The 24911-nt window shown below is 31.6% G+C and overlaps 1 long non-coding RNA gene across 1 annotated transcript; it reads right to left on the bottom strand.

Moving 5' to 3' along the window:
- Positions 1-6891: 6891 nt before the first annotated feature.
- On the bottom strand, positions 6892-21174 carry LOC129526285 (uncharacterized). The gene is made up of 2 exons (XR_008670918.2): positions 20943-21174; positions 6892-7007 (listed from the first exon to the last, which is right to left on the bottom strand). It is a non-coding gene; the product is annotated as an uncharacterized lncRNA (long non-coding RNA).
- Positions 21175-24911: the final 3737 nt, after the last annotated feature.

Here is a 24911-nt window from a genome sequence, read left to right as displayed (position 1 = left end):
GTAACCAAAACAGCATGGTACTGGCATAAAATAGGATAAATGTCACCCGCCCACAGCAAACAAAGGTATTACAAGGTAGAGAAAAAGCATCTCCAGTTTTGGCGGACTTTTTGTTTTTTAATGACAGTTTAGCCATTTTCCAGCTTTTTAGTATTCAACAAACTCTAAAACTTGTCAGTAGTCTGGAAAATCAAAATATAAATATTTTATAAGAATTAGATAGTATATATTATATGTATGTTATATATGTGTGTGTGTGTGTATATATACATATATGACATCTGACTTGTCATCTGACCCATAGAAGGCGATTAAATAATAGGTGCCATTGCTATTTCCTGGCATTCAGGCATATTCTAGGACATAGTCTAAAACTTTACTCTGATGTTGTTTCCAGTTATTTTATGAACTCTTGATGAGTGTGGCTTACCTGGTTACATTGTTAGTTACATTCCATGAATTTAATCATTAATATCCCTGTTTCATGACAGAATAAGTACAGCACCTAATTAAAAAATTTGTTTATAATGTAGTGGAAATTTATTTATTTCAATAATGACTATAGTAATTCAAGTGAAAAGCAATCCAAAGGGAACTTTATGAAAAGTGGAAAGTATATTATTAATCACAAAATTTTTAAAATTCATGTATGTGAATAAAGTTTGTACTACGTAATTCTCAGTTTCTAAATGTGTGTTTTAAATGTTATTAAAAAAATCAGAAGTTATGAGAATGTACTTTCCATTTAGACTTTTTTATTATTATATTATTTAATATATGATGATATAATAATGTTACTCTATTAAAATGATATTTATAATACAATATAATAATAATGTCAATTTTAAAACATTTTTATTATTGACATTTTAAAAGCTTTTCTACTATGGGAATCAGATTCACCGGTTGTTTTTATAAATTGTTTCTTTTATTACACGTATTAACACTCTGAGCAAATGTTCTTAGTCCAACATTGACCAGTCATTGAAACAAATATAATTCAGATAACTGTGCTACATTTACATATTTGTAATTATTTATTTCTGCTTTGAGTAACTATCTGTGACTTTGGAGCATATAGACATTTGCCATAGAACAGACAGAATTTCACGCTGTATGTACAGGCCAAACTTGTTTATGCCTTAAATGTCTTACAATATTTCAATAATGTCAGTTTTTTAGCAAAAGTGCTTTCATGTGTTTAAAGCCACACTTAATGTATTATGAAAATCCTGACATGAAAAACTGAATGATTGATATTTAAAAGACAACCATGGAAGTCATTTCAACAATAACATGTTGAATCAGTCTGCATTCTGTTTTTAATAATAATCACTTCTATTGTAGTCCAGCAAGTATGTGCATGTGTACATATCTATTTGTATACTGACACACACTTGTAAGATGTATATGTGTACATTAATTAGGGTCTAGGCACATTTATTGAGATTTACATTATAGGGAGGTTAGTTGTCATCTAGAAAGTCAGTATCTAAAACATAAAACCTATATAATAAATCTTATGGCATAAAACTGCTATATTCAAAGTATGAACAAAGTGTTGCAGAAAAAGGAGGTAGTAATTAATTGTGTCTCAAGGGAGGCCATAACTTCAAATACGTTGGTCTTGACAGAAAAATGGCAATCTGCCAGAGTTAGAAATGGTAATGTGTGAAGGGCATTTTAGGGAGAGTGCATCTGCATGGCCAAAGGTAAGGCAGCAATGAAAGGGAATGTGTTTTGGAAATGGTGTATAATTTGCTGTGCCTGGGGAATAGTCTTAATTGTGGGTCAGAGGAAGGGCAGTAGTACTCTAGAAATGTAGATTGAGACACATTATGAAGGCTTTTAAATACCAAGCTGAGAACTGCAAATGTTATTCTCCACACCAAGGGGAGTTCTCAGTCATGGTGATCCCATGGTTGTGTTGGACAAAGTAAATTTTAGCTGGCATTCAAAGGACGCATTTAAAGGCAAGTAGCCAGTGAGAAAATTTAGAAAGTTATTGCATGATTTTGAACCCAAAAATAAGCGAGGGCCCTTAAAAGAAATCTAGGTAATTACCATAGGAATAGAGGGGATGATGTGAAAGATACTTTATAAACTATATTAGGAAGCTTGTGGAAAAAAAACATATTCTGAAGGTCTAGATAATTATTATTTTCTCTCCTAGATACATATTTTCACCAAGGCCAAAGGTGTTTAAATTGTACTGTTTGGGACACTAGTGGTCCTGAGGAACTTCTGACATCAAACACATATGTATATATATACATGCATACATATTTACATATATGCACACACAAATATATGCATTAGATACTTACATATTTACATAGTATGCTTCAAAGTATAAATTTCGTTAAAAAATCCTGATATAGCCAATTAGGCAATGTTTTTTACAGCTGCAGCTTATTGAGTTGCAAGATTCTTCATAAGGATTAATTATTCTATTCTTCATAATAATTTAAATTTTGTGTTGTCTCTGTCTATAGGCACACATCACTATTCTATACATCATTCTGTGGCATATTGCTATATTGTTAGTGAGAGAATAAAATACTTTCGATGGTCAAATACAAAATTAGGTCCCAGAGTGCTTTTTTAAAATGGTAGAATTTGATCCAACTTTTAGAGAGTGATATATAATCAAGGAGATGAGAGGGCTCAAGGGTGTATCAGACTAGGATAATAGCTATACTATTGTTAACCGTATAAATCATTGTTAATATATGTAAATTTGACTCAAATATGGCAGAATTATATACTTAATATTGTACTTTTTGTCTGCATTTATTATATCTTCAAGTAGTACTATTAATAGAAATTTTAATGACAAAACTAAAAAGCAAAGAATTAATAATACATTAGTCCAAAATGAACCAAGCTATATTCAGCTTAACAAAGCATCATTAAATAAACTAAAACAACACAACCTATTTCCAGATTCCTTTTCCAATATTTGTCTTCAGTATTTATATTCACATACGAATAACTTGGATTTTTTGCCATTCTATAATGTTCTTCATCATGACTCTGATATACTTCTGTTATTGACTTAAATTAATATACATGCTTGTTAAAATCCCACATATCCTGCAAGACCTGGCTCAGATTCTGTATTCTAAACATAGCCTTCTGAAATACCAACCAATAGGAAGCAATCTTTCTCTGTTCTGAACAACAGGAACATGTTGCAATTTTTATTATGCTTTCCAAATCTAATTTCTAACCCACACAGGCAAAAGATATTGGTCTGTTTAACATATTGGATATTCTCAATACATCCACAGAGTGCAAGATACACATGGCCATCAGATTGGTAAACCCTGCATGTATAAATTTGTGTACACATACACATAATATCTACATCGCACTTGAATATAAAATCAATGCCTTTAATATACTACTTAAGTACAAATTATATAAGATTATAAACTATATGATAAAACTAAAATCCTCATCTAAAATATTTTCGTTGCAAAGAAAAAATAAGCTTTTAGAAGAATTGGTTTTCTTATTTTTATTTTCTGAATAACCACTCGCTACTGTTAGTGACATTGCAAATTGGCACATCAGTATTAATATTATTAATGCAATTAATTATTAGTCTTACCCATATAATTTACTAGAGAACATAATCTTAGAACCAGAGTTGAAATTATATTTGAGTATTGTATTATTGATTGTTATTTTGTTTCTATATGCTGTGAGAATGAGGCTTCATAATTTGGAGATTTGTGGAACTTCAAATTACATACATTCTTTTATTCACCCTACATGAATTTTGACAACCCTTTACTTACAGAAAATATTTCACCCACTCCACTCCATTCCAAAATATTTTGTTCTAGTTTAAACTCATATCTTACTTTGAAATGATACATAATAGGTCCTCAAAGAATACATAATAATAATATTGCATTATATCAAAAATCTGTCTGCATCATTGTGAATTTCCTAAATATATCATCTTTTCTAATTTGTAATAAACAGGACATGTTTTATGACTGCCTCTTTGTTCTGAATTACCTGTATGGAAAGGTGTTATAAGTAGAAAGTAAGAAATAAGTGATTGTGTTGGAGTAAATGCACCTTTTAATATAATTCACACGAAGAGAATCTTAATAGCAAATGAAGTTACAATGATTACATAATGTCTTCTCAAAATGCCTTCCCTCTTGTATTTCTGGTAATGGTTTAAGACCTTTACAGTAACAAGAAAGAAAAGGTGAATAAACAAAGATAAAAATACCTTCTGGCAATAAAGAATATTGCTATCCTCCATAAGAACCGGATGAGTGGAAATCGCCTTATAACTTTTTTCACATTACAAGGAATAATTCTGGATTGAGGCTAAAAATGATAATATAAAAACTATCCAGAAAAAATAGATGTTGTAAGGATTTTATAGCTAAAGGTACAACATAAATCTTGGAGGATCCATTGTGATCCAAAGCAGTTACTGCCAGACAGTATTATGAGTGCAGGTCTTAAAATAAAATTGAACTCGTGCAAAATACTTTGAAATGACTTTGGAAAAGGCAAGTATCCTAACATGCATTGGAATGAGCATTTGAATATAGTAGGACTCTTTATTGTTTGCCTTGAATTATTTGTAACACACTTGAAAATAATTAGCAGACTAAATATATTTTAAATGATTGACTATATTATCCAAGTGATGCATTAGCAATCACTAATCAAAGTTTAAGGTTACAGGAAAAAAAACAGTCAACTACAAGCTCTTTCACTATATGTTACTTATATCTACTGCATAGTAGATGGTCAATAATTATTTAGTGAATTCCATCAGATTGGCAAACCACACACATAGAAATTTATGTACAGATATACACAATATCATATCACACTTGCATATCACATTAATGTCTTCAATATGCTATTTAAGTACATATGTACAAGATTATACATTATTTGATACAACTAAAGCCCTCATCTAAAATCTTTTCATTGAAAATAAAAAAAAATATTTAAGAAGAATTGGTTTCATTATTTTTATTTTGTGAATAACCACTCAATACTGCTAATAACATTGCAAATTGAAGTTAAGCTTGTTAGATTTTTATAAGTAGGTTTATGCTTTATTTCTCCTTGAATAGCTAGTATTTATCTTATAATTAATATCCCCAAAGCGAAACTCTTGATTCTCATATTCCCATTCCCTTTTCCTATTTCAGTAAATGGCATAATTATCTCATCTATAAGCTCAAGCCAATAAACAAAACAACAAAAAAAACACTCAAAACAAAGTCACTTTTCATTACTTTCTTTATCTAGCTCAATCAATTCTATCAGTTCTATCTAAAAAACCTAACAATAATAATCAATATTGTTAAAATGGCCACAGTGACCACAGAAATCTACAGACTTGATACTATTCCTATCAAACTACCAATGTCATTTTTCACAGAATTTGAAAAAAACCCTTCTAAAATTCATGTGTAACCAAAAAAGAGCCTGAATAGCTAAAGCAATCTTAAGCAAAAACAACAAAAACAATAACAAAACCCCACAATCCCGAGCAGAAGCATCACGTTACTTGATGTCAAACTGTAGTATAAGATATAGTAACAAAACCAGAATGGTACTTGTACAAAACTGAAACATATGTAAACCTAGGGATTATTAGAAAACAAAACACACACAAATACATAGATGATGGAAAACAATAGAGCACTCAGAAGTAAAGCCAAACACCTACACCTGTCTGATCTTTGACAAAGTTGACCAAAGTAAGCAATGGTGGAAAGGCTCCATAGCCAAACCAAAGCCTTCCACTCTCTGTGTATCTTAACCTGGTACCACCCTTGAAAAATCCATCACACATTTTGTCCTGAACCAATTTAATAGTCTTCAAGACTGATCTTTTACTTGTCCTTTTTATTTGAGTCTTGTTCTCTGTACTCTCTAAATTGCAAACAATATGATCTAATAATGATTACATAATAAATTAAGTAGATAATTGATTCTGTTGCTTAAAAATATCTGTGGCTTCCCTTTAGCCTTAGAATAAAATTCTCTCTGATCTCACTTTACAAGCTCCTACATAAAGTGCCTTCTGACTTTCTTCATCCTCTCCTATTCATCTTCTGATATGTCTCTCCTTCAGCCACATTGACTTTCTTTGTACATTAGTCTCCCCTTATCCAAGGTATTCATTCAAGAATTCCAGTGGTTGTCTGAAACCAGAGATAGTACTGAACCTCATGTATACTATGTTTTTTCTATACATAAATGTCTATGATAAAGTTTAATTTATAAATTAGGCACGGTAAGAGATTAACAAACAAGGTAGGATTTTTTCACCTTCTCTTTGGCTTTTCTGAATTGCCAGAATCCCTACTGTTGCACTTTGGAGCCATTACTACTTGAACACGACAACTTAGTATAACTATTCTGATTTCCAAGCTGGCTACTAAGTGGGTAGCATGTACAGTGTGGACACTCTGTGGAGACACTGGATGAAGGGAAGGTTCACATTCTGGGTGACATGGTTTTATTATGTTACTCAGAATGGTGTGCAATTTTGAATTTACAAATTGTTTATTTCTGGGATCTTCCATTTAATACTTTCAGACTGCAGTTGATCACAAGTAACTAAAATTACAGTAAGTGAAACCACAGATGAGAGGGGACAACTGTATTTAAAGTTGCAGTGCTTTTTCTGCTTCAGGACTGTGGCACTAGTTTCTGCTTCTTGGTAGAATGCTCTTTCCTCAGAGATTTTCATGGTTGACTTGTTATCTAGGTCTTACTGAAGAAGTCACTCTTGAAAAGTCTTTTCTGACCATACCCTCCTAGTCAGGCTATGAATACTCTCTATTATAGGTCCCAAATTTATTTTGTGTTTAAGATATAACAATCATCTACCTTCATAGCCATTTATTTATTTACTTCTCTACATTTTTGTCCAACTTTCCACTACGTGGGAGCTCCACACAGATAATATGTCTTGTTTCACAACTTTGAAGAATGCCAGAAACCTGTAGGAGAGTTAGAAAATGAATTTTAATGAGAAAGAGACTTAATAATTCCATTGGTAGTATAGAGGATGGACAGGTAATTATTAAGAATATATCGAATAGAGATTTTCCCTTTGAAAGCTGGTGTAATAGTCTAACTTTTTCTTTATGTGTGAGTGTTGACAGCTTTCAAGGACCACTCTCCTGTCTTCTGCCCTGGTCTCCCTTCTAGGCAAGAAAATAAGAAAGCATGACACCCTCTCTCTTTTTGCTGTGTGATGTTCAAGCTAAGCATGCACCTGTCTACTTGAAAGCTCTCACCCTGTCCCCAATCATAGTGAGACTACAGTCACTTGCTCCTTCATTTCCTGAAGTCACTGAAGCAAATTCTGTACCACCTTATGAACTGCCCTGTTCTTCACAGAAAGTCCTACTATGGGGTAATACATTTTTTCATACCCTCTTGTTGTGTGTCTGGATCATTGTATTGACATCTGACCTATTGATTAAAAGGGAGTCTATACCATTTTTCCATGGTGACCACAAGAACTGGTCCTCTCTTATTGAGAATTCTAACATCAAAACTTATCAATAGCATATCACTATAAAATATTTTGCTTTTATTTTATGCAAAAATACAAGTTAACATAAATATTTTAAAATTATTTATTCCCTATTATATTCATAACTTCAGAGAATGTTGTTGATGTTTTCACTAAAAAATGTTTAGAGGTTTTTTTTCACTTCAAGTAAATTTAGAGGCTCTTAGATTAATATCAAATCTGTGTGAGTTAATATTGTCTTAGTGATATTAATCCGAAGTTACCAAGATGTATATTGCATTTATGTGATTAGAATCATGGCTTTCTAATTATAGTGTATTTACTTGGTTGTTAAAATTAACATTTTGTGATGAAATGAATTAGTACTCATTATTAAACTATGTAATCTAAATATTTGCCAAGAAATTACCAGATAATTAGTTCCTACAAACTGTATGTGGTTAGGAAGATGTCATGTAAAAATAATATTCAAGAATTTATCATGGAAAGAAGAAAAAGTTGTCAAGATGTGATTTGAAAGTTCTATGTAATCACTTTGCTACAATTGCATCTGAATATTATATACTTTATTACAATAATTTCAACTCAATAATATAAACAAAATCGGAAAATAGTCACTTATGCTTATATTTAGTTATTGAAAGACTTCAGGAATATTTTTAAGGACTAGCATAGACTAGACTTTTAAAAAGACTGGTGTTAATCCCAATTGTGTTGATGAGCATTCATTACTACAGTTGACAAAACAACAGCACATGCTTTACTCCATATGTTGAGGTAACATAAAGAAAGTATTGTTATTGTGTCTTAATTTGCATTTCTCTAGGAGTGAATGAGCTTCCTACAGGGAAGAGGAATGTACCCAAACATTTGCACGTGCATTATAGAGAAAGTTGTGGGAAGAATGACTTTCTTTCAATGTGGAAAATCCTTAGCTTCTATTAATTGCCTAATAACTTAACAAGGGTCAAGGCCAATATTGTTTGGTCTGTGTCCTGCAAACTCAGCCTTGATTCCTTATATTATATATTATATGTTTTAAGTATACAAAATATTTAAAATTATTTTTTATTCTGATTTACCTTTGTCTCATTGAAAGGCGTATTATTCATTTTTAAAATTGTATTGAATTTATGGAGCCATTCATCTAGCAGATATTTATTGGGAGCCAAGTATATGTCAGTCACTATGCTGTGATCTGAAGATACAAAGTCATGAAAATCTACTTAGGTGAAAGATCTTTTCAAGAATTACAAAACACTGTTGAAGGAAACTATAGGTTACACAAACAAATGGACAAACATTTCATTCTCATGGATTGGAAGAATCAATATTATTAAAATGGCCACGCTGACCACAGAAATCTACAGACTTAATGCTATTCCTATCAAACTACCAATGTCATTTTTCACAGAATTAGAAAATAACTCTTCTAAAATTTACATGGAACCAAAAAACGGCCTGAATAGCTAAAGAAATCTTCAACAACAACAACAACAATAAAACCCCACAATCCAGAACACAAACGTTATATTACTTCATATCAAACTGTACTATAAGGTATAGTAACAAAACCAGAATGGCACTGGTACAAAACTGAAACATATGTAAACATAGGGATTATTTAAAAAACACACACACAGATACATAGATGTTGTAAAACAATAGAGCACCCAGCAAAAGAAATTGTCAACTGAGTAGACAGACAACCTACAGAATGGGAGAAAATATTCACAAACTATGATTCTTACAAACATGTAACTTCCAGAATCTATAAGAAACTTTTAAACAATTGAACAAGCAAAAAAACAAACGAAAAACAATTAAAAATGGGTAAAATACATGAACAGACACTTCTCCAAAGAAGACATGTAAGTGGCCAACATACATATAAAATTGCTCATCATCACTAATTATCAGAGAAACGCAAATCTAAACCACAAGGAGTTACCATTACACACAAGTCAGAATTGCTATTATAAATAAGTCAAATAACAACTGATGCTGGCAAGGCTTTGGAGAAAAGTGAGTGCTCATGCACTGTTAATGGGGATGCGAATTAGATCAGCCACTGTGGAAAGCAGTCTGGAGGTTTATCAAAGAACTGAAAACAGAACCACCATTGAACCCAGTTATCCCATACTGGGTATATATCTGAAGGAAAATAAATTATTGTACCAAGAGGACACATGCAGTTGTGTGTTCATCTAAGCAGTATTCACAATAGCAAAGAAATGGTGTCAACCTAAATGCCCATCAATGCTGCACTGGATAAAGAAAATGTGCTACATATACACCATGGAATATACACAGCCATGAAAAACAATGAGATCATGACCTGTGAAGTAATATGAATGCTGCTGGAGATAAATATCCTAAGCAAATTAATTCAGAAAAGTAAATAACGCATGTTCTCACTTGTAAGTGGGAGCTAAACCCTGAGTACTCATAGAAATAAAGATGGCAACAATCGGCGAGGCATGGTGGCTCACACCTGTATTCTTATCACTTTGGAAGACTGAAGCAGACAGATCCCCTGAGGTCAGGAGTTTGAGATCAGCCTGGCCAACATAGCAAAACCTCATCTCTACTAAAAATACAAAAATTAGCCAGGTGTGGTGGCAGGCACCTGTAATTCCAACTACTCAGGAGGCGGAGGCAGGAGAATCACTTGAAATGGGACTTGGAGGTTGCAGTGAGCCAAGATCACGCCACTGCACTCCAGCCTGGGTGACAGAGTGAAACTCCATCTCAATAAATAAATAAATAAATAAATAAAGCAACAATAGACACTGGTGACTATTAGAGGAGAGAGAGAGGGAGGGAGACAAGGATTGAAAAACTACCTATTGGATACTATGCTCAGTACCTGGATGATGGGAACAATTATACCTCGAATCTCAGCATCATGCAATATACCAAAGTAATAAACTTGCACATATACACCCTGAATCTAAAATAAAAATTGAAATAATAATAAATTGGCCAGGTACAGTATCTCATGCCTATAATCTCAGCACTTTGGAAGGCCAAGGTAGGAAGCCAGGAGTTGAAAACATGTCTGGTGAATAAAGCAAGACACCTGTCTCTACAAAAAATATGTAAAAAAATAGCTAGGCATGGTATTGTGCATTTGTAGTCCCAGCTACCTGGGAGGCTAAGACAAGAGGACTGCTTGAGCCCAGGAGTTCGAGGCTGCAGTGACTTATGATTACACCACTGCACTCCAGCCTGTGCAACAGAACGTGATCCCATGTCTTAAAAAGTAATAATAAATAAATAAATAAATGCACCTTCAGGGTGAGTGTTTAACACATCTGACTCAATAAGCCCATACAAAAAGAAAAAAAAAAGAATAGATTGCTAACATAGAAATTATTTTTTGACCCTAATACAACTAATTTACAAATCAATTTTTAAAAGATACAAAAGCTCACTTGGAAAGTCAAAATGAAACATATATGATGCATAAGTCAATTAAAAATAATACTGAATTTCAGAAATACTTAGAACTACATGATGTTGAATATATATTATCATTGGTTGCTTAAATTCTAGGGATGTAAAAACATGGGAGCCTTACACTCTAAAAGGAAAAAACAATGTTTGTTATAAACAAGCTAAGTATCCAATAAGATAAAAGAATAAGAATGCAAAGCCAAGTTGAAGGAAATAAACTATAAAATAAGTTTAATCTCATGGGTGAGGATAACATTGCTAACTCATAAAGGATTTTTAAAGATTAATTGAATGAATTGTAATATTTAGATCAGTTCCTGGTTGTATGAAGTTCTCAGCAAATGTTTCCTAATATTAAATTAAATTTAAAGGAAATAAGCATTTTTAAAGTAAGCATTCCACACAGACCTTAATTTAACTGATATTACTATCTAGTGTAATGGAAGACTTGATGGAACAAACTTAAAAATGGGTGCAGGCAACTAAGACTGGTTAAATAATAAATGTAGTAAAAAAATGAAATAACTAGGGGATACATAAGTATGAGGAGAGGAAGAAAAATGTGAATAATGTAGGAAGACTGATTGAGAAAACTTTAAACCAAGATTTGCTTTTGAAATTACACTTTTTTTTGCTGGCTTTTAAAAATCCTACAATGTAAGCAATACTATCCCATTTTACAGCAGTGGAAAATAATACTGAACAGTGTGGTTTACTCAAGGTAAGGAACTTCAAAAGTAATAGAAGTATTGGAATTGAAACCACATGTTTTAACTCATGCTATCAGTCCTTCCAAAACCTCACAGTTTAAGAAAAACAAAAAATCTATGACTTAAAATTTGAACGATTTTGGAACCATCAGTAGAGATTAAGATATTTTCTCTAAAAACATGTCTTAGAAAGCTCATTCCATTGAAAACAAATGAGTAACTAAAATCAATGGCATTTTGTGAACAATGACCATCCACGGATATTTAAAATATCATTTCCTACTAAAAGAAACCAAAGGCATTTGGAAACACGGCTTATTCCATGTCTTGCTGGTAATATAAAATTTATTGATATGGTATGGTAGACAACAAGCTACTATTGAAAAATAATTGCTTCTTGACGAAAGGACACTAGAAGTCCCACTGGCCAAAGATAGGATAACACAAACAACAAAAAGATTAATGCCTATAATTGACCATATTTAATATGTATGTTGATATGGTTTAGCTGTTTCCCCACCCAAATCTCATCTTCAATTGTAGTAATCTCCATGTGTCAAGGGTGGTGCGGGTTGGAGATTATTGAATCATGGGAGCAGATTCCCTTGTACTGTTCTTGTGATATTGAATAATCCTCATAAGATCTGATGGTTTTATAAATGGGAATTCCCCTGCACAAACTCTCTTGCTTGTAGCCATGTAAGAGGTGCCTTTGCTTCTTCTTTGCCTTCCACCATGATTGTGAGGCCTCCCCAGCCATGTGGAACAGTGAGTCCATTAAACCTCTTTCCTTTATAAATTACCCAGTCTTGGAGGTGTCTTTATTAGCTGCGTGAGAACAGACTAATACATATGTGTAAATGTATATGCATGTATGTGCATTATTTGCATGTGTTAATATGGCATAAAGTCATAATTACTAGAGCAAGTTATAGTTAGGCAGACTAAGTAAAATAAACAATTCAGGAAGTATTCTTGTTGTTCTTTATGGTTAAACACCTCTATGTTTTTCATTTTCCACAGATAAATGTTTTCTTTTAGTCACTACCTGAGTGAAATTTGTACATGTACAATACATATGTACATATACTTCAAAATGACCTACTTGCTATTACTTTACTTTAGATTAATAATTCCTGAACTGTGACTTAATATTTTTGCTGGGTCATTGGCTTAAAAATCAATTAAGATTTTGTTTGAAAATCTAATTCCAAATCCTTTGTGGGATGAAACTTTCCTAGGAATCAACATTTTCTGTCAACTTTGATAATGATTGTTTTTTAATGAATGTTTGACAATTGAAAGGTTGTCATTAATTGTACAATGATGAAGAAAAGGGTTATTTTTCCTAAAATGAATTTTTAAAAATAGAATATTTCTTCATAATTTTTAATTCTCCATGTAAGCCTGCTAGCTAAATTCAATTTTATTGTTTATTAATCTAGAAGCCACATCTTTTGTTTTAACTGGTAACTGTGAAATTTTAAAAATTACTTTTCAAATGGAATGTTTTTCATATGCAATCATTTTGAAAGGCATTTTTTTAAAGAAAAATGAACATATAGAAACTTAATGAATCATATTTAATGTATACTAGTAAAAATGTTATATTGACTTATCAAGACAGTAGATTATGAAACTGTATAGGTAAACTAAGTTTATAAATTCATTATTTTATAAATGAATACAGGAATAACATAAACTAAATTGGCAGTTTCTTTATTCCATAAATAAGTTGTCTTATGTCGGATACAGATAGATTTAATGCTCATTTGTTTGAAACTTTTAAGAAAGAAGAGATGTTTTAGATGGAGATTATTGTTAGATTAGAATTAAGATAAAAATATTTTATTTGCTGAAGTGCTTGCCTCCATTCTGTGTTTTTTAAAAAACTGAAATATGTGTGTATGCATATTTATCTATCTATCCAGCTAGAAAAGTGTATTCCTGTATAGCACGCTATTGAATGATGCTGGACTAATTCTTAAATGGAATCCACTACAGGAAAAGACAGCTAGCCAGACAGCTTGGAAAATATCTGCACGTGTATCACTCAGCTAGCCATTCAAATGAAAAATCCTCCTCATGGCAGGTGAACAGCCTGGAAGTTGTACAGTTTGTCATAGTAGATAAAGGCTTTTTTTCATATTGAATTAATTTTTACACAGCAATAGCAAAAGATAGATTGAATATATCACATGGGCCCAGAGTATCATATATGTTTTAATGACTTAAAAAATTCTCTTGAGTATACTCACAATGTTGTTTTTGTTCTTCCCTCTGATGACATTTTATGTAGTGCATTTAATGAGAATATAATATTTACCAAAATTTCTAGTAAACATTATGAAAAAGGAACAGCCCATAGAAAAAGAAATCAAGCCTTAGATGGCAAACAGGATGACATATTAGTTCCTTGTGACACATTGAGTGCAAATATTACTAAAAAAGACCCAGTTACAAAGCTGCACAGTCTATTCCCCCATCCTTATTCTATTCCATAAAGGGAATTATTCTCCAGGGGCATCTACTGAAAGCATGTAAAAAAGAAATGAGGTTAGTTTTATTAATTTACTTTCTGCACAACTGAATAGCCATAGCTTTATTCTCTCATTTCCCTTGGCACTACTTTGTTCTTTTCTTTAATAACAGTAAATGTGAAAAATCAGGATTTCTTTTATTTGGCTTCATTTCACTGGGAGTTCTGCAGGGAGAAGAGATTTGAAACTATTCACCACAATATATAGGATATCTGGATTCACTTTACTGATGATGCAGTATCATTGTAAATGACTCACTTTGGAATGTACGGCTTTATTAGAGCATTAAGTCTTGAACTCCTGACTCCCTTTGAGTGGTGCTGGCAATTGCTTAGGAAGAATTGCTGAGATCTCTAAGTGTATTCCTTTTTACAATGTTCTGTTGTCAGTGAAAATAGAGCTTGTTGGCAAATATAGTTAGGGCCATGAAAAGTAGAGCAATTGGGATAAGCATTCCATCATACACTGTAACATACACAAATATAAGTGCTTTTTTTTCTACAAAGAAGCAAATTCACATAATAACCAGAATATCTAGATGGAAGTCTTCAGCCTTCCTCCAATGTAAGTGCTAAGAATGTAATAATAATTAAATTGGTCAAAATATGTATTCAGATGTCATTTATGGTGCAATATGAGAGACTTTTATATAATGAACAAGAAAGCACAAGTGAGGTATATACATATATGTGTCTCTATGTGAGTATATACATATGTGTCTATATGTGCCTATACACATACGTGTATACACGTGCCTATACACACGCACGTGTATACACGTGCCTATACACACGCACGTGTATAGACGCGCGTCTATACACGCGCACGGGTTATACGCGCGTCTATACACATATATATATAGTGGTGAAAGAAAGAAAAGTCACAATAAGTGTTGAGACAAACTTTATACTGAGAATTGGTGAGTTTTTTATGAAACAACTTTTAAGTGGAGAATTAAAGTTTAGAGTAAGTCATCCTTGCAGAATGAAGTAAAGTCTTTTTATGCAAAAGTGGCAACATACATAAAATCCCTGAATTTTAAAACCTACTACCACAGAATTTCAGAAATGTTCAGCAGAGTATGAGAGTAATATCACACATCTACGTTTTTATTCACCCATATCTATCAATTACTTTCTAAAGGCTAGGCACTTTGGTAGGCATGAAAAATGTATTAACTAAAGGTTAAAAACTTGTACATATGGGGCTCCTACCATAGCAGAAAACAGAATAGAAAAATAAACAAAGGAGTAATTCGTGAGTTATTAAAGTAAAACGAAGTCCTTAAATTTGTTGCTTCTCAGTTTGCTCAACAATAAATGAAGCATTAATATTATTTTGTGAAGTTAAGAAATCTACAATCAGGATAAAGGTATGGTCATTTAAAAAATTGTATGACACATTACTTCATGTTTTTAATTTTAATATTCCTGCGGAAACTCTTATAGTTTCTTATAAACTCCTATATAAAATGCAAATAGACACTAAAAATTGGTTTGCTATCTTTTTGTAAAAGCAGAATTTAAATTCAGCATTTTGAATTTTGAAGAAGAACATAGTTCCTTTTGATAGTTTTCTACTATGAAAGCACCGATTACTGCTCACAGTGTTTGTAGACATTGAAAATAAATGTATTCTTAAGAGAAACAAACATAATATCTTTAAAAAATAATGATTTATTACAGATAAGGCTAAAGTTCTCTTTTTCTCCAAACTAGTTACCTACTACTTGCCCAGTTATTAACCATTTGAACATTCTGCCAGATGTTTTTTATGCATATATATTTGTAAACATATGCTTATAAAATACAGAGAATGTGTAGTGATATTTTATATTTGTAATGTATATTCATCTTACTTTGAATACATTTACAGCAATATGTTATGGTTGTCATATGACGTCCTTACAATTTTCTATACATAATGCTGTTATTCAATTAAATTGCATTAGTCATGCAAAGAAAAGAGCAACACAAAATGTAAAATAAGGAAAGAAAAAGACAGTAGAAAAAGATCCATAATAATACAGATATTAGAATGAGCTGATAAGGTTTTTAAAATAACTGTTGCTAATGTTAAGTGTTACAGAAAGTAGATGAAAAGTTGAACAATTTCACTAGAGAATTAGGCCTCAGAAATTGTGATTCTAGATTACAAAATATAAAATCTAAAATTAAAAATTTGCTAGATACCTTTATCATTACATAGTGACCATCTTTGTCTTTCATAGTTTTTGTCTTGACATTTATTTTGTCTAAGTATAGCAACTCCCACTCTTTTTCCTTTCCCTATGTCTATATCAAAATATTTCATGTTCCCCATAAATATATACACCTACTATGTACCCAAAAAATTAAAAGAAAAAAACTTTAAAAAATATAAAAACAAGAATTTGTTAGATGAAATTAAAAGTAGATAAAATATAATCGAAGGCAAGCACATAAAACTGCAAAATGGTCACAATAACCTTCCAAAACAATATACTGAGAAGAAAAAATATGATTAAAAACATTGGAAACAGCAATCGAGACACAAGAGTAATTGTAGGTTCAATATTCACGTAATTGTGTTCCACAAAGAGAGAGGGAAAATAATGGAAAAAAATCATATTTTAAAAATGGCATTTGTTTTCTAAACATATGAAATACATGAATTCAGGTTCAAAAAGCTCGCCAAACTTCAAACAGAATGTGCTGAGTCATGAAAAGTAGAATTAAAGGAGAAATCATAAAAATAGAGAGGAAAATAAATAACTGAGCAATGGTAAGAATAAAAGCCAACTTATCAACAAAAGTATGTAATTTTGGATGCCAATTGATTGAATTACTTAAAGTTCCAAATGTTAGCCTACTGGAATTTCATACCTAGCAAAAATGTCCCCCATACGAGATAAATAAGTTTTCTACTAAATACAACAGAAGTTGTCACCAGAAGAACTTTACCTGAAAGAAAGACTAGCGAAAATATATTCAGAATGAAACATGGTTATAGAAAGGAATAAAGAACAACGAAAAAGGTAAACCAGTGCATAAAGTTAATGGGCACTGTTAGAATATTGACTTTTAAAACAGTGATAGTAATATACCGTGAGGTCTAAAATATATGTGGAAATTGAAATACATTGTAAAAATTACAACCAGGAAAATTATGTTATCATGTTTTAATATTCCAGCATTATTGAAAGGTAGTAAAGGTATAATTTGGGTTAAATTGTATTACTTTAAAAATAAACTCTACAATCTATTGGAGAACTAATAAAATAATAGAAAATGAATGTGTAAGTACATTTCAACCACAATGCAATATACTACACACTCAAAAGAATGACTAAATGAAAAAGACAGAAAATGTCAAGACAATAAGGATGTTAAGGACTTTCTTCACTCTTATAATCCACCAGTTTGGAAAAATTCTTTGGCAAGAGATCTACTAAAGCTGAACATAGGCAGGCATACCCTATGAACCAAAATTTATATTCCTAGGAATACAGCCAGGAAATACACATACATTTATGCATCATAAACTAGTCACAATAGTCAAACATTGGGCTTGGACATTGAGATATAAAATGGACTACTAAACAATGGACATAATAAGGTGCAATTGTTCACAACAAGGATGACTCTTACATTTATTTCATCAAAGGAAGCCAGAAAAATTTTCATATATTTTATAATTCTGTCACGTAAAGTTTTAAGATTAGCATGACCAGTTTATTATTTTGAAAGTCAGTATACTGCTAGCATTTATTTAGAGTGAAGGCCTGCTGGCAGTAGCTTGCTAGGTATCTGATGGATGTTCAGACATCTAATGGGGTTCTGGTGACATTCTTGTATGTTCACTTGTTGAAAAGTTATTGAGCTTTTCTGTATGTATAATGTAGTTTAATGATATTGACAATTCTAAAGAAAGAATTTTTACACTCTTTACATTTTGTGTTTATCAAGGAAAAACTGTTTCCATCTGTTTCGGGTTACTTAGAATTATTTGTAGTCATTTTGATTATTGTAAGTCATGAATATCTGTTAAAATGTAATAAATGTCTTCTCACCTAATACAGAGGTTATATGGATTTTCTTTTTGGTTCATAATATAGTAAAAAAATCATAGTTTTTAACATGTAAAACCTTTTTTGAATGCTTGAAAACACTCAAATTTATTTTGATAGGCTACTTTGTTTGATTTGCTCATATTTGATAATTTTTTATGTTCCTATCCTTTCCTTATCATTTTGGTAACTGAATTTACACTGAAAACACAGTACAAATAGTGCTTCTTCCTGTTACTATTTTTTTCTCCGGAATATATTGTATAAAAAGGAATTATCACTTCACTGAAGCATTGGTAGAATTCACATTGTAAACCTTTTGACTCTGTTTCTTTTTTGTGAGTGTAGTTTTCATTACTATTTCAATGTATTGTACTATAAATGGTAACTGAAACTTATGTTCTCTTCACCCAGGCCATTACTTGGTTCTAAATATTCTGTAAATTTAAATTTAATTTTTTTGATATAAATCGTTTTAAAAGTGTGTTTGTGACTATCTAAATGTTTCAGTAATTTTTAGTGCTAGCTTTATATTGCTGAGATCTAATTTTATTAAATTTGTGTTATCGACTATGCTGTTAACTTTCTAAAATGTGTCCAGATTGTTTTTGTTGAGCAATGTCACTTTTCCTGGTCCATATTTGAAAAAAGATGTGTATTTTCTTTGCTGAGTGGCATGTACACATTTTACCAAGGGTCTGTTGTGTCTAAACTGAAATTATCTTTATTTCACCATTTTCTTGAATTATAAATTAGCAGGGTACAAAATGTTGGTTTGAGGATTATTTTTGTCAGAATTTTTCATTACCTGACTTCTGTGTCTTTAACTAAGGTGTCTTAGAGTCAAATTGTGTCTATGAGGTCAAGGTGTCTAGAAGGTCAAATTATTTTCTTGTGACAGTAATCTATCTTTAAATTCTAATATTTTTAAAAGATATTTTCTAGGTATTTGGTGCTCTGACATTTTATTACAATATGTATGGGTGATATCTTTTTATATCTTTCTGATATTCACTGTGGTTTCCAAATAGGTCATTTGAGTGTTTAAAGAATTCCCAAAGTGCTAAGCCACTATATTTTCGAACATTGCCTTTCTTCTACTGTTTTTATTTTCTCTTCTTATGAAATCCATTCCTGTTATATATATATATTATATCTTCTCATTCTGCCATCTACATCTGTTAAATTTCTTTTTCTATTTTCTTTAAGTTGTCTTTCAGTTACATTTGAAAATAATTTCTTTAGATATATCGTCTAGTTTACTAGTTATCTTGCCATCTATTTTATTTATCTGGTCAGTTTTATTTCAGTAATCACAATTTTTGTTTCGGAAAATCCTTTTTCTCCCCTCCAACTATTCCTGGTTCTTGTCCTTTTTGATACCCATTTGATCCTTATTTTTATATGTAATGCCTTACGTTTGTATTCATTTTTATTCTTGCTCATTTTATATTCCGGCTTTAACCTAACGATTCCAGTATCCCAGTATCTAACGTTATCAAGCCTATGATAGTACTGCTTTTTGTTTCTTTCAATTCAATTTATGTTGACTCTATCCCTTATCTATTTAGTTTTCTTTAAAAAATTATTGATTTGTATTTGGGTTAACTTCTCAAGTGGAACATTTTAGAGATTCCTTGTTTTACCTCTAGTTTATTGGCTTGAGTTTCCTAGGTCACAGGTGAGGATTTTTTCACTCACACTTTTCATGAGAAGGAGACTGGCAATTTACTTTGTTTTTAAAGATTTTGTTTTATAATATTTGTGGTTGCCATAATATTTTCATGAGTGAGGTCTCTTTTTTAGTTTGAGTCCTGATTATTTACACATTTCTCACTTGTTCATTAAACAGTCATATAAATATTCAAAAGTTTATGATGCTCAACAGATGCTGAGAAACACATTAATTTATTAGATATTTGTTGAGTTCTTAATATTAGTGAACTTGTCATTGTTTTTGGTGATGAGATTGTCGTGATTGACAATACAGTCACGGTCTCAGTTTTAATAATCTTAGAAACTGAAATACACAGTAAACAAATAAAGATTATCTAACATAATTGTAATAGCACAAAAGAGGAATACAAGGGTACAACAATAGAGCAACTTGACCGAGGATGGGGAGGTGTCTGATTAGATCATATTTTCTTAGTGAAAAGAAAATTGAGATCAAATTCAGGAAGTAAAAGAAGCAGTCAAGGCAGAGAACAAAGCATTTCTACATTTAGAAAACAGAAAGAGGGTTATTGTGGATGTAATGCTAGAAATGAACAACTATAGACTGAGTGAGGTAGAGAAGGGCAAGATGAAACATAGGTGGCAACCAGAGGCCTTGTGGACTGCATTAAAAATTCGCACTTTATTTTGAGTTGAATAAGTAAAAATTGATGTGTTTACCTAGGGAATTTAATATAGTTATATTTCTAATATATATCTTACAATATAAAAATACATATATGTACATACCATTTTATGTATAATTTATAACATACATATATCTGTATTTATATGTATGTATACATATAAACATACATATATAAATGTAGATAAATGTTAATGGAATAAATTCAACATTATCTCTAACTTCAAGTGACTCCCTGATATGGTTTGGCTGTGTCCCCACTCAAAAATCTCACCTTAAGTTGTAATCCCCATAATGCCCACATATCATGGGAGAAACCAGGTGGAAGTAACTGAATCATGACGGCAGTTTCCCCCCATGCTGTTGTCATGGTAATGAGTGAGTTCTCAGGATATCTGATGGTTTTTTAAGTGTTTGGTAGTTCCTTCTGAGTTCATTTTCCTTCCTGCTGCATTGTGAAGAAGGTGCCTCGCTTCCCCTTCACCTTCTGCCATGATTGTAAGTTCCCTGAGGCCTCCCCAGCCCTGCTGAACGGTGAGTCAATTAAACTTCTCTCCTTTATAAATTACCCACTTTTGAGAAGTTCTTTATAGCAATGTAACAATGGACTAATACGCTCCTTTGTGAAGTAAATGAAATAAACAGTGGGTGTTTCTGGAGATGCAAGTACCAGAATAAAATATTAAAAGTGTATTGTGAGATTTTGTGTGTGCATGAGTGTGTATGTATGAATGCATTTTCAGTGGAACAAGAAAAACTGAAGAAGGCAGAGAGTATACATGTCAGCTGCTAATCTTCTCGCTAAAAAAGAACAATATTGAGTAAAACTTTGTCTTCAATAATGCAAGGCTTAAATGATTCAACATCAAAACTCATTATTGCACTTGTTAACAGAAATTCAATCAATTTTCTGACTATTTTGTAATATCCAGATATTTTGTTATAGTGCATGAGACAGTTGGATGCTTTGATACCTTTTTCTATTTTTGCTTTATATTTATTCCTTTTGGTTATGATATGAAGCTTGTTTAGGGATAATAATTTTCTCTGGTATTTTGACATACAGATATGGACTCACTTTTTTTCCCGTGAAAATGAAATTCAAAATACTATTCCAACTTTTGATATTTACAAATTTTTTCCAACCTTACCTTTCCCTTCTATGTTCCTCTTTCATACCTTGAAAATTAAATCAGACCTTAATTTTATAAAACTTCTGAAAATTAATGTATATATGATACAGACCAAATTATGTAACCAATTAACAACTTGGTTATCTATAAAATAATAATATCAACTACTTCACAGTGTTGTGTTAAGTAATAATACCACCATCTTTTTTTCCATTTCTTTTATTTTGACATTTATCAAAACTGCCATATTCTTTTCTGAAAGGTGGCAAATACTCATCAGAACAGCACTTTCATCCATTTGCAGTGACAAATTCCTGTAAACAACTTTTTTCATTTATCTTAAGTAGTTTTGTAAGAGTTTAAATAATATTAATAAAAACAGATTAGTATAAAGTATACTTTGTAAATTTTGAAAACTGGTTGACTTCTAGCCTTTTTAAGCAATGAATAAATGAAAGGGATAATAGAAATCAGCTGAGTCCAAGCTGAATTGATATGATAGAGCTACTTGGTATCCCCAGCTATATGTATTTCAATTATATAAAATTAATTATTTTCAAAAATTATCCTGTAAATGATTGTTTTTGAATTTAGCATAAAATGATTGTTCTCTTAAATTTTCACAATAATGTGATCAAATTATATTAACCATATTCTACAGTTTTGTCTTTCAATATCGTAAGTTTTAATATTGTATTCACAAAAAAAGCTTTATTTGGAGAGTAATTATGAACATTTATCAAAATCAATTTTTGACTTGAGTCAGAATTGGCCTATTATTAATGCATAATAATAATGAATAATCTAAGGAGATTTCATTTCAAATGTCCTTATTAAGAATCTAGATCATACTCCCTTAGTGAATTTTAACATTTCTAGATGCATACAAAATAAAGCACTATATATTTTCATCTCTGTCCAGGATGCTAGTTAAGACACTGTTGGCTTTGTTATACATGAAAATTAAAAAAGAGTCACAAAACTAGTTACTTTTCTTTTTCACTAAATAACTTTTGGTGAAATGAAAAGTCTTGACCAAACAATTTCCTTAATAAAGGATTTTTGAAAGACATTTTACTTTGATTTGAGTACCTTATTGGCAAGGTTATTTATTTAAGATAATTTTCATATAGACATCATCTTTCCAGCAATCTCTGTGGTTACAGAATTAGTTCTCTCTTTTCTTATAGAGTCCTCCATGGGTGAACCTCAGACTCAATTAACCAATTATGAAACTCAAAAACACTACTAAGTATAAGTTGAATTATTATAATTACTTTTGCTTCTTATACTTTATTTTAAGAAGTTCACTGTAGGTCAAAATTCACAAGAAGTACTTTCTGATTATTTCTAAGAATATGGTTTTCTTTATGACATGTATTCCTTGTATAATAAAAATGTACGTAAGTTTGCCAGCCATGAGTGCAAATGAAGTCATAATAGTATATAGATGCAAAATTTTGATTCTGACCTCCTAATTGTTATGAAGGGACCCAGACAAAGGCCATTTTCCGTATGACATGAGTGGGAAATGGATCTTACCACCTGGCCACTATATTGTAGCTGTTGGATATCCATAATTCCCTGCCAGGTGTGAGACTCGCTGCTGGTGCTGTAGTGAGATTCCTCAATGAGACTGATATACCGTAAATGGCTATCAAAGCTAAAAATCATTTGCTGTATCATTATAATACTATTAGGTAATGCTTTTTCAGCAAGGAAATTTTAGACTAACCTTATCACTTAGAACATTCAGAAAAACTTGACATAATTAAAAAAAAAAAACATGCCTTCCAGAACTAGCAAGGCAAGAAAGATATGTAGGACTAACCTCTAATCTGGTTGAGAAACAATGTTCAGAGAGGTGAGTCAACATTTAGCAATATGTTCCTCTAGATGAATTTGCCATTTTTACAAGCAGTAGCTAAAAGACTGTGGACCTGAGCAGAGATGTAGGCAGATTCACAGAGCAAAAAGGATAAAAATTAGAGATCAGAGACTTCCCAAAACTTCTATCTATACTTGGAAATGCTACACCCTAGCACTAATAATGAATGCGATACAAACTAACTCTCTCAGAGACTAAAACCCAGTTTCAAATTTTATCAATTTTCTATTGACTAAATGTAATCTAGGATTGCAAGGGTCATTAGATTCATCACTAGACACAAACCTAAATTTCTTCTGGAGTAAGATAACATTATTCACCATCAAATTACCTGTATTTTTTTTCTAATGTAATGTCTTGTACTCTATCAAAAACAACCAGGCAAAATAAGAAAACATGATGAACGAAAAACACAAGAGCAGAAAATTATGAATATACACACAGAATTTCGATATAATGGAATTATCTTGTAAGAGCTTTAAAATATTTGTGATTAAATAAATTCAAAAAATTAAAAACAACATTTCAGCAGAGAAGAAAACCTATGAATGGAATCAAATAAAAATTTCAGCCTATAAAAATTCAAAAACATGAATTAATTATTAAATGTCTAGACAAGTAGACTATAAACACATGCAAAAAGGATTTTTAAATATAAAACTAGGTGAGAAGAAAATATTATACTGCAAATAAAAGAATTGAAAGTAAAGAAAATAATGAGATACCACATATATTTTGAGAATGAAGAACATTCTCAGGAACCAAATTATAAATAATACGAAAACTATTAAGATTACTCCAAAGGGAAAGGCAATTACTGTTGGAAGAGGCTGGGAGAGATGCCAGAGTACAATGCAACTCTGACCCCAAATGAAGGAAAGAATGAAGGAAAGATAGCTAAGAGGGAGCATCTTAGCCTACACTGCTTAGGCTGCATCTAAGGACAATTTAGCAAGACGACAATCCTCAAGTCAAAGTCCACTACCGAAGAAATTCTTTATCCCTCAGTCATTAGCCTGTGCCAGTAAGTTCTATCATGATCAGTTATTGACTGGAAGCAGCTCATGGGAAGTGTGATCTTGTGCGAAAACACAAATCAATTTCAGAGTTAAACCATATGATTCGCCAATCCCAATACTGGCTATATACCCCCCAAAAAACGATGTCAACGTCTTGAAGAGATAGCTGCCTGCCCATGTTCATTGCAGCAACAATTCACAGC

The sequence above is a fragment of the Gorilla gorilla genome, chromosome 14 (assembly GCF_029281585.2).
Source record: "Gorilla gorilla gorilla isolate KB3781 chromosome 14, NHGRI_mGorGor1-v2.1_pri, whole genome shotgun sequence".
Taxonomy (NCBI): domain Eukaryota; kingdom Metazoa; phylum Chordata; class Mammalia; order Primates; family Hominidae; genus Gorilla; species Gorilla gorilla.
Note: the sequence above shows the minus strand (reverse complement) of the source record. Positions and strands in the feature narration are given on the sequence as shown.